General features: G+C 42.3%; 2 non-coding genes across 2 annotated transcripts; both read left to right on the top strand.

Annotated features, from left to right (window-relative positions):
• The first annotated feature begins 7,303 nt into the window (after positions 1 to 7,303).
• TRNAD-GUC (transfer RNA aspartic acid (anticodon GUC)) lies at positions 7,304 to 7,375 on the top strand. Its single transcript has one exon. It is a non-coding gene; the product is annotated as a tRNA-Asp (tRNA).
• Positions 7,376 to 8,001: 626 nt separating this feature from the next.
• TRNAW-CCA (transfer RNA tryptophan (anticodon CCA)) lies at positions 8,002 to 8,073 on the top strand. Its single transcript has one exon. It is a non-coding gene; the product is annotated as a tRNA-Trp (tRNA).
• Positions 8,074 to 8,608: the final 535 nt, after the last annotated feature.

Here is an 8,608-nt window from a genome sequence, read left to right as displayed (position 1 = left end):
CCACCTAAGTCTGTCTTCCAGGCCCAAATCATAAACATTCACCTTTATATTGGATTTTAATGTTTATGGAGGGTTCCTTTCATATTTGCATAGAAGTGCTGCATTTTAATAAATGTAAATCATGTTTCTGTGAATGAATGATTCTAGAATCCAAAAACTACCAGGAGCAATTTAGACTCTTCTATATTTATGGAGGAGGAAGAAAGGGAAAAGAGAATGTTGAGTAGTGAGCTGGCCCAAGCTCTTGTTTACACTGTGTTCAAAGGTTAAGTTGAGGAAGTGAAAATAATACAGAAAAAAAAAGGAAGAAACACACAGTCATTATGCTCTGATAAAATAAAAAATTCTTTACTCTTCTATGTAGGAAACAAACTGAGGGCTGCTGGAGGGGCAGTGGGTGAGTGAATGGGGTAACAGGGTGATGGGTATTAAGGAAGGCACATGATGTGATGAGCCCTGGGTGTTACATGCAACTGATGAATTACCGAGCTCCACATCTGAAACTAATGAGGTACTTACTATATGTTGGCTAATTAAATTTAAATGTTTTTTAAAAAGCTATACAAGTTAAAATTTTTAAAAAATCAAAAATTCTTTAAGAGAGGGGTGCCTGGGTGGCTCAGTGGATTAAGCATCTGCCTTCAGCTCATATCATGATCTCAGGGTCCTGGGATGGAGCCCGACACCGCTCTCTGCTCAGCAGGGAGCCTGCTTCCCCCTCTCTCTCTGCTTGCCTCTCTGCCTACTTGTGATCTCTCTCTCTCTGTCAAATAAATAAATAAAATCTTTATGAAAAAAAAATTCTTTGAGAGTGAAAAAAACCAGGCACAGCTTGAGAGAAAATGCATCTCCCAAGATATATCATATATGTGTTGATATACCCCAAGATATATATCAGATTTTTAAAAACAAGTAATCACAATATTAAAAAAAACTTTCAAAATTCAGTAAGAAAACCACCCCCAATTGAAAAATACGCAAAATATTAAGATCCTTAAATAAACCCATGAAAATATGCTCAACATCATTATTCATTAGGGAAAGACCTAGTCACCACGCAGAGATTCTACTACACACCAATCAGAATGACTCAAACAAAAACTACTTATGATCTCAAGTGCTAGCAAAGATGGGGAACAACAAGAATGCTCATGTATGGTCAGTGGGAATGCAAAATATTCCAGTCAGTTCGGTAGTTTCTTATAAAAGCAAACTTACACGCATGCCAAGACCCAGCTAGCCTACTCCTAGGTATTGACCCAAAAGAAATGAAGATACAAAAACCTGTGTACTATTAAAACACAAAACTCAACTGAATAAATTTGAAGACTTAATTGACTTTATTCAATGATTCATAAATTGGGCAGCATCCCATCTTCCAAGTAGAAAGGAGCTGCAGGGAACTATACTGAATAGAATTTTAAAGGCAGAAATAGGAAGATTGCTAGCAAAAGAAAAGATTGTTTCAGGCAAGTTCACCTTCCCCTTAAGGGGCAGAGCAGGTGGTCTTATCATCCATATTACCTCACAAGTGTGGAGGAGGAAATTCCAGACTGATTAGTTTAAAATTTCACTCCTCCAGTGCCTGGGTGGCTCAGTTGGTTGAGCGGCTGCCTTTGGCTCAGGTCATGATCTCAAGGTCCTGGAATCGAGTCCCACATCGGGCTCTCCACTTGGTGGGGAACCAGCTTCACCCTCTCCCTCTGCCTGCCGCCCTGCCTGCTTGTGCTCTCTAACTCTCTGTCAAATAAATAAATAATCTTTTTAAAAAAAAATTTAAAAATAAATAAAATAAAATTTCACTCCTCTCAGATAGGCTGAAACTGCAAACAGTTCTTGGTGGAGTGTAGCCAAGTGACTCTGTTTTGGTCCTTTGTTTCTTTTTAACATCACTAATGTTTATAATAGCTGTATTTATAATAGTCAAAAACTGGAAACAACTCAAACGTCCATCAGCTAGTGAGTGGATAAACATCCATACAGTGGTACACTAATCAACAATAGGGGGAAAAAAAATCTCACTGGTATAGGAAACACTGAAAAGCATCATGCTAACTAAAAGATGCCATATTCAAAAGAATACAAACTGCACCTTTCCATTAATTCTGGACATGGAAATCACATCAGTAGTGCCTAGGGCTGGAAGGAAGGGACTGACCGCAAAAGAACTTAAGGGAAGTTTGTGGTGGGAGTGAAAGGAGTGACGGAAACAGTCTATAACTTGATTGTGGTCAAAACTGATAGAATAGTACACCTAAAAAAGAATTAATTTTACTAGATATAAATTATACTTCAGGGGCACCTGGGTGGCTCAATCCGTTAAGTGCCTGCCTTTGGGTCAGGTCATGATCCCAGAGTCCCGAGATCAAGCCCTGTGTCAGGCTCCCTGCTCCGTGGGGAGTTGCTACTCCCTCTCCTTCTACCTGCTTGTGTTCCTAAAAATAGTAAATAAGCAAAAAACACTTTTATTTTTAAATGAACAAGAGGCCAAGAGAAGGTTAACACAGCTTGAGAGATCCTGCACGGCCCAGCCTTCTGCCATGGGCCTTTCACCATCGGCTCTCCCTTGGTCCTCCTCAGGATCCCCAGCCACTTCCACCCTCTTTCAACCTCTCTACTCACCACACTTCCTGAGTTCCTATAACCCCTGCACATATGACTCTATCTACCAAGAAAGCTCTTCCTTGTGCATCTTCTTCTTAGTAACTGTCACGATTGTAATTTTACTTTCTTGTTATTATTCTTTGGTTAATGATATGTGTCTCCTTTGCTCAAATGAAAGTTCCTTGAGGTCAGGGTCTTTGTTCTTCCTGGCACCTCCAGCGCAGAGTGCAATATGTGGCTTATACAATGAGTACTCAACAGTAATGTTCAACCGCCTACTCCATGTCTCAACCTTAACACAACCTAAACTGAAATGCTGATTATCACCCCCCACCCAAATACTGCTCCACATGCAAAGCTGCCATGTTGTACACTTCCAAGGAGGGCCAACCACAGCATTTGTGTGAATGGTGCCCTGCCTCCTCCCCAGTGTGCTCTTGTTGGGGGCCAAAGCAAGGCTGCCCCAAAATGGGCCATGTTGGCATTAATATTATTTTGAGTTAAAAAGCAATCCAAACCAAGCTGATTCAGAAAAAGCTCATGAGCCAATCCACAGCTGCCTAAAAGAATTGAGATATAAGTAACTACATTACAATATGACAAAGTATGGTAGACAGGGAGAAACCTAGCAAGGCCTATTTGGTTAAAGTCCTCTCTTTGTCCCATTGTTTCTGAGTAGCCCAGCACACACTCTTTAACAAAGTATTTACTCCTTTTCATTCTGCCTGAAGAACATATGCCTTACCTTTGAAGACCAAGACCCCTACCCCTTCTCAGTTCCTAATGAGATATATGCCTCATTTTGCCTGTCTTTGGAATTTCCATGTTTAAATGGATTCCCTGTATGTATGTTATTAAATTTTTTTCCTATTAATATGTCTCATGTCAATTTTTTCCTTTTTTTAAGAGGGTTGGGGAGGAGCAGAGGGAAAGAGAATCTTAAGCAGGCCCCATACCCAGCACAGAGCTCAATGTAGGGCTCAATCGCACAACCCTGAAATCTGTCTCATGTCAGTTTGATTCTCAGTGTAGCAAGAAGGACCTTCAAGGGGACAGGAATTCTTGCTCCCTTCACAGAGACTATCAATATCGATGATGCCATCTGAAGTTGTGCACTACTCTTCTTCACTTCAGTTGATACCAACTTTATCTTTCCAGTTGCTTAAGCCAAAAAATCTGGAAGCATCTTTCATTTCTCTTTTACCTCACATTCATGCTGTCGGGGAGTTCTGTCAGGAAGGCTCTACCTTCAAATTATCTGAGCACCTCTCCCATTCTCCACAACTCTCAGGCTGGCCTGAACCACATCACCTCCAACGTGGGTTATTACAATAGACCTCAATGATCTCCCTGCTTCTGCTCTTGGCCCTCTACAGTCTATTCTCAACCCAGTAGCCCAAAACTCTAAAACATAAATTAGATCAAGTCATGTCTCTGTTCAAAACCCTACAGCAGCTCATTTCCCCTTAGAACAAAAACCAAAGTCTTGGGGCACCTGGGTGGCTCCGCCAGTTGGACAGCTGCCTTCAGCTTGGGTCATGATGCCAGGGTCCTGGGTTTGAGCCCCCTGTTGGGCTCTCTGCTCAGTGGAAAGCCTGCTTCTCCCTCTCCCTCTGCTTGCTTGTTCTCTCTCTCTCTCTCTCTCTCTCTCTCTCTGTGTCAAATAAATAAATAAAATCTTAAAAAAAAAAAAGTCAAAGTCTTTACAATAACCTCTAAAGCCCCACAAATCTTCTAGATAACATATGACCACATCCCTTACTTCAAGTCTGTTCAAATGCTACCTTATTAAAATGAGGCCTCTTCGACCATTGAATTTAATTTGCTACTCTCTAAAGTCCCTTATAATGTTACTTTTTTCTATTTCCACTCTTGTCACCATCTGGCATAGTCATAAATTATATGAATAAACAAGGGTGTTTGTTGTCTACATTCCTTCTATTAGAATATAAGCTCCACCAGAACAAAATGTATCCATTAAAACCTCCCCATGTGTCTAAACCAATGTCTGGCACATTGTAGGTTCAATAGCGAATGTATAACTACAGTGCCTAAGCAATTAGAGACGAGTAAATATTAATACAGGAACGAGTGTGAAACTGTATGTTGATACTAGTGATAAAGAATTTTCTCTCCATAACGCACAATTTGTTAATGTACAGGTATGTGGAACTATACAGCAGGGTGAATTCTGTACAAGATTTGCAGTGGAGCTTGAGTGAGTCCTGGCCTCTCACCACTTCCTATCTGTGTGACTCTACAAGATTCTCTTTCTCCTCCTATAAAATAGGGATAAAACACCTGCCCTAGTAACCTCCCAGGACTGTGGAGGAAATGAAATGAATGTGAATGGTTCTGCAAGCTGTGATAAGCTAGACAACCAATTACTTAGGTAGAGCAAGATTTGAAACTTTCAATAACATTGTCACCATGCTATTCACCTCCAAAGAGAGTTCCGTGCCCTCTCTACTGCCAGTCAGATTTTAACCTTTACTTTCATCTGGTGCTGACAGTGAGGAATCTCTGAGCTCCCTCACCCTCTTTAGGTTAATTATCCTCTCTTCCTTTCCATTTTAGGAAAATGGGCAGCAGGTGGTGTTTCCTGCTCCATGATCTCTGCTGACTCAGGCTGCTTCTTCATTTCCCTAGGGAGGAAAAAAAACCCACATAGAAACACATGTATGAACACTGGCAATAGCTTTCCCACAGCTTAGGTGAAGAGGACGATGTCTCTTCTGAGGGACGAGATCAAGCTTCCCCAGTGGGAGTGGGGGAGGGTAAAGACAAGCTGTGTTAAATTAATTTGGGTTCCAACTGCTGTTGGAATTTTGCCAAAAGAGACACCTGGGACAAATTCTTTAACTCTTACAAGGAAAAAGAAATCATCATAGTCATCACAGTGCCTTTTAGACTTCATAAGAGTCACTAGAGAATTAGAAGTAGAAGGAGGCCACAGGACATGGAGTTTTACTGAGGATTTTGGTGCATTTAAGAGTGAAAATATATGTCAAAACAGGCCTCAAAAATGGCCGTTCTTTAAAGTCTGCATTAAGTAATCCCTTTCATCAGATGGAAAACACCATGTAACCGATGATCCCCCCAAATTGGGTTAATTCATTACACTACAAGGAATGGATTCCATAAATTCAAGTTCTACAATGAAAACTTTCAATCATGTCAGTTTATGATTCTACAAATTTGCTTATTTAGAGTTAATGCCAAAGGTTTATGTGGGGGGTCGTCCTTGGAACAAGTTTGATCCTGTTTATGAAGAAGCTAACAATGGTACAAATTATTCTATTAGCACACCTCCTTAACCCTCTGTTTAATTAATGGCACATCCTTATTGATGAGGGAGCAGGAGGCTGGCTGAGAACAGAGCAGGGGCTGGCACCTTGCACCCCCTCTCCACCCACTCCCCTTGGTAATATGTGTGACATTTCACAGGCACCCCTGACTGCCCTAAAAGAAGAGCAAATGGTTATCTTGCAGAGATCACAGTCCTGCAAGGCAGGAGTCCCTCTTGGTTTACAAATGTCCTTGAGATTTACAACAAAGAAGTTGCCTTATCAATAGCCCAATTTCCAAAGATACATAACTCAGTTCCTCAAGCCCTAACGTCACCCTCCCCTCCATAAAAAAACCGAAGGAGATGGAGGTAGAAGGAAAAGTAAATAAAGTTAAATTTCTTTTAAGACCTAAATCTCACTAACAAGGACGTTTGATAGCAGGAATGTAACATTCCACCAGGAGACTCCCAATTGTCTTTATGTTAGTGCCTCATTAGAGGGAAAGTGGCCTTGGCTTGATAGTAACCAGGCCTTCCATATCCTGACAGTCTTCTTTATCCCAATAGCCCTTCTGAACAACCCTTTGTCCTCACCTACCCAACTCCTGTGTATATAACCAGCCACTCCTCACAACCCGGGGCAGCAGCTCTTCCTACCCACCGGTCCTGTCCCCCTGCTTTAATAAACCACCATTTTGCACCAAAGATGTCTTAAGAATTCTTTCTTTAGTCGTCAGCTCCGAACCTCACCCCACCGAACCTGACTTAGGTTCTGGAACTTCATCATTATTGAGTTATTTAAGTGTATTATTATTTTGCCACTTATGTGTTTATCATTTTCAAGCAAACTGTAGACGCCTCAGGAAAAAGACCGAAATACAGGGAGAAAAAAATCAGCCAACAGTATTGCATTTGGCCACAGCTGGTCCAATGCATGAGCCCCTTTGTGTCATAAAAGCTTAAGAATTGTTTGAAGAGGCACTGCATTGTGGGACAACCCTGACTGCCCTGGACATCTGGCAACCATATGATACCCTTGAACTTCGACTTCAGAATGAAAATAAGAACTTGTGAAGGTAAAGTTCTGCTTCAAGTCACATCCCCTTGGTCACTATTAAATTAAAAACCTCCCTCCAGAAACCTAAATCATCTGGAAAGCATAGAGCTCCGGAAAACAATTTTCATTAATTCAGCACTACTTAAACTGGAAGCGCATTTTGTTTCACTTATTCTAAATAATTTACCCTTTCCACCAACGACAAGTCGAAGTGCCCAGAGGGGATAGTGAGAGGAAGAACGGACCTAGGGCTCGCATTTTCCACACTTCGGGGAGGCAAGCGGAAAGAAAACGAACCGGGGAGGGACTCGTTCCTACGTTTGAAGGGCTGTTTGGAAAACCTTGCAAGCGGCTCCTCGTTAGTATAGTGGTTAGTATCCCCGCCTGTCACGCGGGAGACCGGGGTTCAATTCCCCGACGGGGAGATGGTTGCCTTTTACTCATCCAATTGCTCTTTTCCTTAGAATTCAACTCCGTGGCATCAAACCTACTGACAAACACAATGTGCGGATGTGTCTTTTACCACGAGTGCCTCTTAAGCTTAATGCTCGCCTTGAAATAAAAGCCTTCCCTGACATTGAAAGCTCCATATTGTTGGTGGAAGAGAAAGGGAACCAAACGCTCCTCCGCGGCTAGCTACTCGAGGCGAGCTGGCACAGACGTGCGCCTGCGCAGCGACGCCCGCCAAATTCCAACTTGAGGTCATGAACTTGGCGCCGAACCCGAAGGGGGGGAGGGGAGAGCGAAGGCGGAGTTTCCGCCCCTAAAGGGGCGGCTAAGAACGGAAATTGATGTGGAAGAGGAAGGAGCAGTTTCCCTTGACCCTGGGGACCCGACTGAAAGGGAAACTCAGTTCTCCCGCCTTCGCTGGTCCCGTCTCAAGTTAAGTGGAAGGCTGGCGATCAGTAAAATTTGGGCGCTAAAGTGATCAGTCTCCAGCTTCAACGTGTACCGGGTGGAGGGGCAAGGAAAGAATTGGAAAGAGATGCATGGCCGAAGAAACGCCATGTTACTTGAGTCCTAAGAAACTGCGCGAGCCACAGCCCAGCAGGACCTCGTGGCGCAACGGTAGCGCGTCTGACTCCAGATCAGAAGGCTGCGTGTTCGAATCACGTCGGGGTCATGGGCTTTTATAAGCTTTTTAAAAAAGCAGCAACAACAACAGTGGCTTCTTGACTTCCAGGAGTATTCCCGCCATTTTTCGAAAATCCTTTAATTTTAAGATTAAATCTTACTTCTTCAAATGTAATCCTAGTAATCCTTAGAGTGCGAAAAGATAAGGCTGACTTTATATCGCATTCTTGACGCTGATCGTTTTGTACTGTTGGGATTTGTAAATTGAGTTTTTTGTCATTTAATGTTCATAATACATAGAAATGTGGACTATTACTACTGTGCACTAGTGGGCATATCAGTCCAACCCTCCTTCAGAAGAACTGTGCAAGCTGTTTTCTCAAAAATGGTGTTAGACCCTTTTGAAAGCAAGGACAATAGAGTAAAATTTCTAACTTTGAATATTGCTGCAGTTTACACATCTTAGCCTGTGTGCCAATAAGCAATCTTACAATGTGTGATTAGTATCCCACTTTTACAGTCCCTATTCCTCTGACACACAGAGGAATAGGGATCTGCCAAGGGTCACCCAAGTTGCCAAACAA

This window comes from Mustela nigripes, chromosome 6 (assembly GCF_022355385.1).
Source record: "Mustela nigripes isolate SB6536 chromosome 6, MUSNIG.SB6536, whole genome shotgun sequence".
In the NCBI taxonomy this organism is placed as follows: Eukaryota; Metazoa; Chordata; class Mammalia; order Carnivora; family Mustelidae; genus Mustela; species Mustela nigripes.
This window is presented reverse-complemented; position numbering and strand designations above follow the sequence as displayed.